At 41.8% G+C, this 7,855-nt stretch overlaps 1 pseudogene; it reads right to left on the reverse strand.

The window, feature by feature from the left end:
• Window positions 1-3,166: 3,166 nt before the first annotated feature.
• LOC138208117 (E3 ubiquitin-protein ligase RNF38-like) overlaps window positions 3,167-7,855 on the reverse strand; it is a 24,688-nt pseudogene continuing 19,999 nt past the window's right edge.

Genomic DNA, 7,855 nt, shown 5'->3' on the forward strand with positions numbered 1-7,855 from the left:
TACGGTGGGATCGATAAATCAACATATTACTCGGGGGGAGGAGCTACGTTGTTGGGAGTTCTGTGCTCGGTGGTTTTTCATCTTTATTTATCCAGATCAGTTCTGCTGAGTGTGCACGTTGCCGCGCCTGCTGGAATAGAGCTTTGCTTCCCATTCATAAATACAACACCTGTGTGACTGTGGAGTCCCACTTTACACAAACAACAGAGCTAACGTCTCGCAGAGAGGTTGAGCTTCCTGTGAAATGTGGCGGGCATGGATTGGGTTGCAGAACAGCGGGTGAACAGGATGTTCTTTTAGAGCAGGAGTCTGATTATATGGTTGCGATGGCAAGAAAGCAAATATAAGGGAGGCTGTGTACCACCAGAAGGGCCATCTGATACCACGCAACAGTGGGCAAGAAGAAAGGCCAGAGCGGGCATTCATCTGAATCAGTGACACTTTGTTTTGAGTGCAGTAAACTGCATCAGCTGAGCACTGATTGATAGTTTCTAGAATCAGCTCACGTCCGGGACATCACGTGATTCAAAGGTTGTGTGCAGGGCAGACCGCTCGAATCATCGTCCTGAGAGTGAATCTGGACGTTGCTGGCTGACATCCAACAAGATATGTAGCTGCAATTCAGCCTGAGAGCTGGAGGCCGGGGCCGGGGGCGGGGGCAGGAGGGGGGGGGGGGGGGGGGGGACTATTGCAGTCGTAGAGAACATCAAAGTTGAGGTTGTCAATTCAGTCGATTCAGCATTTTTTTATTTGTCAACACAAACGTTTCCATTGTTGTTGATTTTGTGAAAGATCTTTCTTCTTCTTCTTTTTTTTTAAGGTTGTAGTCGTAGCATTTAATAACACAATAACACGTTGTAGTGGAACCTGGTGGTAAAGTGTTCTTCTCATTTTGTTGTTTAATGTCAGTTGGCAAACAGTTTTTAGGTGAATTATCGCCACCTTCTGGCGGTAGTAACGTATTACTACCAGGCACAGGTAAAAACATGGGAAATACGGGACAATCGCAAAAACTATTCAGGGTTTTTTTTCATAATTAATGGTCAATTTAAAAATGTAAAAAATCTGAACCCTAATTCACCTTTTATTGGATTTTTCAAAACTCAACAAGAATTAATGCATTTGTGTATCATCTTAAAAGTTGTGATTGGCTTGATCTTGTATTTACCTCAAAGGGACTTGTGCATTTTGAATGTTCATGAAGGTACAATTATTTTATTCATAATATATGCTACAGATAACCTTTGTATGTTATTCTCCTAGAAGGACCCCAAACGCTTTCTGGAAGACCCACGTTCAGGCAGAACATTAAAGAAAGAAGAGATTTTACTCACCAAAAGGCTGCTTCACCAGAAAAAGGCAGAGCAGCTAAAACACATGAACGTCTAAAAAAACACAAACAAATAAACACCTGTAGATAAAGAACAGAACTCAGACATGAATTTATTTATCTGATTACGTTTCCAAGTTTTAAATCCAGTTTATATGGATTATCTGACTGTAAACAACACCTACCATGTTACAGATAAATTCATATCATTTCAGTCAAACGTCAGATTACGACGGAGTTTCACTTTCTGACATTTTGTTATCTAATGCGATGAAATGTGTGCATTCAAAGTGCGGCTGAGGCCTTAATGGAGCCGCTCTATCCTGTATCACCACGAGATGGCGATCGTGACCTGATCACCAAACACCACATTTGACACGAGGAGAGAAACGGTGAGCGCCTGAAGCAGCTGCATCAGTATTTGATGGCTTTCTGGACAGGTGACAGCAGGAGGTGGCGGTTCAAACTCTTTCCCAGAGCAACACCTTTGAGATAGCAACTTAAAAATTATAGAACATCAACATAGACAAAGCTTAAAATAGCTGACAGTATGAATGTAACATAGCAGAAATAAGGCATAACTAGGATCCTTAGATAAAAATGTCAAACTAAATACAACAGAAAACATATAGATAGGACATTATTCATCATTTAGTCAATGTTGGACATGAGTGCAGGTACATTTCATATTGAAAAGGATTTCCCCTTGTTTTTCTGGAAGGATTCGGTGCTGTGGTTGCAGCAGACAATGTCATTTTGGACACTACAATAAGGTTACAGTATTTATTCTGCTATAAAAAAATAATGATCAGCAAACCCCGATAAAACCCTGATAATATAACTTTATATGTTGATATTGCAATCGGATTTATTCAGCTTGCCATCTGGTAAAGAGAAACAAACTGAATTTTACATATAACGTGCAAAGTTTCGGGTCTGCTGAGTACAAAGAGTCATCGATCACTTAATTACCCGGGTTATGGCTGGAAATCAAAATGCGGGTCTGTTTCCGGTGCTCCCTGTAAAAAGAGTAAATGCAATGATTGGAACTGTCCGCTAGATGGCGGTGTTTAACCGGGTGTGACGCGGCACCGCCGCTGTGGAAGAAACACTAAACCACTGCAGAAAATGATGGCGAAATGTTGGGGAGTTTCAGGTGGGACTCTGAACAAAGGATTTTATGTATAAAAAGATCAACCAGAGAGATTAATGCAGGTAAATTTAAAAAAAAAAAAAAAATACCATCTGCTAAAATGATGTTGCCTCAGTGAGTCTCTTAAAGTCCAGTGTCTGTGTCTGGGTAACAGAGAAATATTTGATTTATGAATGAAACTTTACTTTTGAAATTAACAGTTTGGAGAGAAATATATTTTTGTCCAAAAAGTTCACAACCATCGACGCACCTTGATCTATAATATGCCGACTGATGTGGAGCTCGGTACGATTCCTTTCAATAAATTCATTCCCTTTCATAGTTTGAAAAGTCCGGCATCCAGCAGTGATGATCCGGCAGCGGGGCCCCCAGACATTTAAAGCACAAAAAAGTCTACTTGAGGAACATCTAGTCAGCACATATCGTGAGCTGACTGAGCAGAAAAGTAACAACCAAAGGATTCCAGCACAGTGTGAGGTACCTGAGGTGAAACGGGTGAAACGGGTGAAACTCGGCGTGAACCTGCTGAGTGACAGGACGACACTGCCACCAAGAGGATTTCCTGAAAAACACCTCAGTTCTGTGTCAGGTTACTGAATCGGAGAAAAAAAGATTTCCAAGAAAACAGGATTTTAAAATAAAGACATGAAATAACGATTATAATAACTGGAAAGAACAATGTCTTAGAAGAGGATATTATACATTTATTATTGAACCAGCTTTTGAAATCCAAAAGACGGTGTAAGGGATTAAAAAAATCATTGCACTACTTGATAAAGTATTACTGGTAATAACTCTCATACAAAATGTACAAATGTTTGTTAAAAATTTCATTATCATCATAACAGGCCTTCAAATGATTTTGGTTACAGATATAATACAAAATGAAACTACTATGACACCATTTTAATGACAGAGTTTCATAGAGTTTGAAGGAGAAAAAAAAAAACCTAAACAATAAACATTATTCAAACGACCCAGCAACTCGCCTGGAAAAGATGAACAAAAAAATGAAGCACTGGTTGCACCATTTTTCTGTAAAAGACATAAATAGTGAGACTGAGGTAATTGCTAGTGTACCAAGCAAGAAAAAACAACAACAACTGTCCAACACAAAACAAATCTAAGACACAAAATGGATGCATACAGTCACAAATATGACCCCTAGGGGAGGAAAAAAAAAAAAAAAGCTGACAGGAAAACACCATTTCCATTGATTCCGATGGCTAATACATGATTTTATACACCGACAACACTGAAGGAGAGTTTTATTCAAAAAAATTCTTCCCAGACGTTGATGCTTTTTCTGGGAAACAAAAATCTGGTTTCAACAAATGTCTTGGTCTGACGTGGCGTTACACCGGGAGAAAATGAAGTTTTATCTGAAAGGCATCTCAGATGTAAGACACTGCAGGTGCCCGGCTGAACTTCCCACGACACTCCTCCGTTTATTGTACAGTCTCTACTGTGAATGGGCCTCTCGTCACGTTGACATAAAATACCAGCCGTGATAAATAGTGATAAATTACGTCTGAAAGTCAGATTCTGTGCCGGAGTTGAGCACGCCAAGAAGCTACATCATGACGTTGCTGACAAAAGCCTCACGAGAGTGAAAGTAAGATGGAGAAAATAAACAGATGTGTGACGAGAATAGAAAAAGTGTTGTCGCGTTCACGTTTTGTTATCTCGCGCACACAAATCAGTGGTTTGTTGGAAGTGAAGAGAGCGTGTAGGATCTTAAAATCTACGTGATAAAGTGCAGAAGTGTCAAATCCACCAGTGAAACGTAGATTTATTTGGGACCTACTGAGTCTCTTCAAAACGTGTGATGGAGAAGACGTCGGATCGCTGCCTGCCAACACTTACAGAAGAAGCACGGCGACACGGTCGCTTTGTTTTGTTTTTTTCTTTTTTAAATGCCTAAAAGAAATCTAGTGAACTGAGCACAGATGAACGTTTTGAGGATTTTTTTTAATGAACGCCACAAAAGTTCTGTAAAGTCCAACAGCATTCAAATAATAAGCAATGATGGGAGAGCCGAGTGAAAACAAGTCATAAATAGCCCTGATTTGTTTTTGTTTTATTTACTTGTGGAAATACTGTTTCACAAAACACATCTTTCAAAATGCTGCAGCCTCGTTTCGGACCAAAAACAGTGTAAATGTAGGGAAGAAGGAAGTGAAGGTTTTGTTAAATGTTCCTGTTCCTTAACTTTGATTTTAAACTTTGCCGCAAAAGCTCTGAAGTTACTCGGGACCTCCAGTGAGTCTGAATAAATCGGGATTGTGGGAGGAGGGGGGGGGCTAAATTAGGAAGTAAGTGCACTGTACCACATGAACCGCATAAATACCACACACACACACACACACACACACACACACACACACACACACACACACACACACTCGTACAGAGAGACTAAAGTATATTTTGTCGCTGTCCGAAAGACGCTCGCTCTTCGACGCGGCGTACAGCATCTTTCTTTTTCGCCTCGTACGAGAACAAACGGAGAAATTAAACCGACTCGTGCCGTTCAACTGCAACTATAATGAGTCTACTGAAGAGGACAGTCTCTGCACACCGATATGTAAAAGGATTAATTAAACCCAGAATAATAACAATGAAATTATCAGAATCTTTGGACTGCCAATTTTCCCCTCAATGTTTGTAAATATAATCATACATAAGGTTTTTAAATGAGGTTTTTTTTCTTTTGTCCATCACCTAGAAAATCTGGATGGGTCACTGAAGGGCTCGTAATGACATTTAAAAATAATAATAATAATAATAATAATAATAATAATAATAATAATAATAATATGCACATGACAATGTGTGTTTCAAAAGGCCATTCAAAGTGAGCAGAACCCATCAGCAGAAGGCAGATTAGGAACGTAATAGTCCAAAAAGAAAAAAGAAGGCCGAGAAAGTCCAGTGATACGTCAGCAGAAAGTCTGCCACACCGCTAACATGCTGATCCCAGTGAGTTAGCGGTTCGGTGTGAAGGAGTGAGGAGCACTGGTCCCAGTTATGTGGCAGAATGTGGAAGTGGAGGCATACTGGGAATGAAGAAGTTCACTGATTGGTTGGTGCATCCAAAAAAAAAAAAAAAAAAAAAAAAAAAAAAAGGGGTGGAGTCACAGGGATTGTGGGTGTTTGAGGTCACTCAGAGTCCCGCTGCACCTCGGAGGCGTCGGCTCGACAGATAGGACAGGTCCGGTTGGCCTGGGAGACACCGAGAGTTACAACTATTACAATAACACCAAAAAAGTTCTATATACAAATAAAAGAAAGCCTTCAAACTTTTGGAGTTACTGAAGTTATTTGTAAGTTGACAGATTACTTTGAAAGTTGTTATATGCATACAGAGAAGAGAAAAAAAAAAAAAAAGCATGCATATGTTTGGGTGGAGCTCAGCTATGTGAATATGTTTCATTTTGTAGCTCTCAAGAGAAAAAAAAAAAAAAAGAAGATTTACAGCAACTTCACTCACTTTGAGCCACTTGTCCACACATTTGGCGTGGAACTCGTGGTTACAGGGTAAAACCCGGAGGAGCTGGCGAGACTCGAAGTCACACATACACACCACACACCTGGAGGACAAAGGTTGGAAGCATGTTTCCACATTTGGTCTTTTCTTCAAAATTTTTTTTTTTTTTTTTTTTTTTCATAACATTTCAAAATGAACCCGCAAGACACATCGCAGACAAAAAAAGGTACTCACAGTGTTTGCTCAGACTGATGGTTGTTGGGGTTGAACCTGTATGAAGGAAGCTGCTCTATATCGGCCTTGGTGAGACCTCGGGGCTTGGCCTCTCCGAGACGCTCCGCGAGGTTCAGCAGGGCCTGAAGGTGTAACATTAAAAAAACAAAAAACAGTCTTAGTGACAAGAGAAGTTTGAAAACAGATTCTACGGCTTCGTTCATCCAGATTAATTTTTGAAATGCGCTAAATTGGTTTAATTCGCTTTCAAATAACCCCCCCAAAAAAATCGGATTTGCCTGCAGTCTGAACATAACCTACGATGCAGCACGAGGAGGCGGTCTCCCTTTTCAAAATGATTAGGACGAACATTACCTCGTAGTTCTCCACCTCTCCGTCATCCACGTCCAGCTCCAGACTGATAGCGGGGGCTACGTTCGGGGGCATGGGAAGCATGGATCTGCAGGGGCGGTCGGAGACGAGAAACACAAACGTTCAGGACTCTACATTTATCATAATCTCTCCACACGAGTTGTTCCAACGTGAACCTGCGAGGAGGTGAAATAGCACTTACAAGAAGTAAGGCAGGAAGCTGGGGTGGTAGGGAGACGGGGGCACGGCCTGCTGGGAGCGGGTACCGCCGGCTCGTGAACCGGCGAGGCATAAAGTGGGGATAGGGCTGTGAAGAAGAGAATAAAATCATCACGTGACGACGCTCTTGTGTTAGAAACCCAAAACGAGAGGTGATCTTTTAAATCGATGCGCTCACCACGGTAAAAAGCTCCTGCGACAGAGGGTCGTGGTGCGAGAGGAACTGGAGCGGTGTGGAGGGCGGCAGGGTGGAGGGAGGCTGGTGGTGGTGGTGGTGGTGGTGATGGTGGGCGTAGCTGAAGCCGCCGCCCAACGAAAGCTGGTCCCCAAGAAGCTCCACCTCATTTTCGATCCTCTGTAACGGCTGAGATTAAATGAAATGCCCATTTAAGCAACATCTGGATTTCTATATTTAGCGGCTTTATTTTTATTGCATTTAATATAAGCGAAGAACGACGCAAATTATTATGAATAAATAGTAGATAAACCACCAAAAAAAAAAAAAAAATTGTTCACATACCGATCGCGGCTGTTGCGTCTGGAAAGGCAGGAACTGTCCGGGCGTGGGGAGGTGCGGCGGGTGGTGAGAGAGGTGAGGTGGGGGGGGGGAGCAGGAACTGAGTGTCACTGGAGAGCAGAGAGGGAAAGGCGTAGGGCACCGGCAAATGTTGCATTGAACACGCCTGTAGCATCTGGAGAAGAGTGGAAGAGAAGAGAAGTTATATTTAGATCTGTTTTCTCATCGGTGGTGACTGTAATGCGCCGTCTTGCCACAAGGTGGCGCCAATGACTGAGAAAACGAACTTCAAACAGGAAAGTGTTCTGCCATGCCTTTCACCCAATTTCCTCATGTGCACTTTTTTTTTTTTTTTTTTTTCCTTTTGATTGAAACTGTACAGCACAAAATGTACTTTTTTTAAAAATTATTTATTTTATTTTTTTACCAACTCCTACAGAAGTCCTATGTTCTCCTCACCGGGTGGTAATGTTGTCCGGTACTGAAGACGACGCTGCAGGCGGGGACCTGTTGTTGTGAGGAGCAGGTCGGGGGGAAGGTGCTGACCGCTACACAAAGGCG

Source organism: Embiotoca jacksoni, unplaced genomic scaffold (assembly GCF_022577435.1).
Source record: "Embiotoca jacksoni isolate LCO1_2020_lvr unplaced genomic scaffold, fEmbJac1.0.p SCAF_36, whole genome shotgun sequence".
NCBI lineage: Eukaryota > Metazoa > Chordata > Actinopteri > Embiotocidae > Embiotoca > Embiotoca jacksoni.